Source organism: Carlito syrichta, unplaced genomic scaffold (assembly GCF_000164805.1).
Source record: "Carlito syrichta isolate Samal-C Ts95f unplaced genomic scaffold, Tarsius_syrichta-2.0.1 Scaffold305833, whole genome shotgun sequence".
Lineage (NCBI taxonomy): Eukaryota > Metazoa > Chordata > Mammalia > Primates > Tarsiidae > Carlito > Carlito syrichta.
Genome location: NW_007249929.1, coordinates 560443 through 562119, shown reverse-complemented (window position 1 = coordinate 562119; position 1677 = coordinate 560443).

The following is a 1677-nucleotide window of genomic DNA, read 5'->3' as shown; positions in this document are numbered from 1 at the left end:
TCCTTCTCTCTTTCTCTCTTTCACAATCTCTCGCCCTCTCTCCCTCTCTCTCACTCTCACTCTCTCTCTCCTTCTCTCTCTCTCTCTCTCTCTCTCTTTCTCTCTCGGTCTCTCTTTCTCTCTCTCTCTGTCGCTCTCTCCCTCTCTGCAGCTGTCTCCCTACCTCTCTACCACTTCCTCTCTCTCTTTCTCTCTCTCCACAGACCCCTTTCCCTTTTTCCCTTGTAACCACCGCTTTAATAAATCTCTTGGACTTAAACGGGTGAGGAGTCCTTACTGGCGCCGAACTTCTTTCACCCCCCACACATACATTCATGAGGGGGATCCAAAAAACCCGGATTTGCTTATTTAAAAATGTGTATTTATTTAAAAATGTGTATTTATTCTTATATATCTAAATAAATGTCAGTCACCTTCAAAGTACTCTGTTTGATGCAATACACCTATCAAGATGTTTTTGTTCCACTGCTCAAAACAATTTTTGAATTCATTAATTTTGATCCCTTTTAGTGCTTCTGCTATTTTTTGTTTCTCCTCTTCCACATTGGCAAAATGTTTCCCTTTGAGTACTTTATTTATCCGTAGAAACAGCAACACAAAAGTCAATCAGGGCAAGATCAGGTGAATAGGGAAGGTGGGATGGGGGCCATAAAGCTTTTTGTCAGCACCGTGTGGGCAGTGATTATTATATAAACACCATGTTTTATATAATATGTATAAAACAAAGATCAAGCATCCCACATTATAGTTATTCCTTTTCTTAATGTCAATATTCAAGTTGTGATAATGTATTAGAATTTTGTAAGACATATAACTAGGGAAAACTAGACAAAGGATACACAGGCTCTCTGTATTATTTTTGTGAAAGGACAAATGTAAATTAAGAGGCATAATTCTATCTGTTGACAATAAGGAAAGATAAGAAGTGCTCCTTTTTCTCAAAGCACTTACTTTAGAGTATATCTAATTATGAGTATTTTTTCTCTCTTTGAAATGTGCATAAATTCTTTGACTTCTAGATGGTCGTTTTGGCAACTTTGTGATCTAGCAAAGAACCTGAAAGCTATCTCTTTGAAATGTAAACATCAAGAGAATTATTATCTATCGCCTTCTTTCTATGGAAGTTTGGACCTGAACCTCCAAGTTAGCAAGGTGAGACTCTTCTTTAAATTACAAAACTTCTTCCTAACATAAAGAGATAAGAACTCTTGTTTTTCATCCAGATAAAGCCAATTAGCTAATACAGATGGTCACTCCAATTACCAAGTGAATTTAGGATGAACCATGTGTGAAAAGTAGTGTTGTCAAGTCCTGTTTCTTGAAGACTAGTGTTTATTTTGAAATACATACGTAATGGGTTGTATCAGCTAGACTATATAAAAGAATTACATTTCTTTCTGTTTTGCATCACTTAGCTGATTGCTTGTAAATGTATATTACATTCTTGTTTAATGCTTATTAGATATTAAATATTGTTTTCTGTCTTTACTAACTTATGGAGAGGTTTTATGGAGTTGGGAAGACTTTTTAAAATTATATTTTCCTAGCTCTTAGAGATTCATAATTTCACAATTATCCTAAAATATAATGTTATTTAAAAATTATAAAGCTTTATAAAAAACTCACATTAATTGGAAAAATAACTATGAAAACCATAAAAAAGAGAAGGAAGATTGG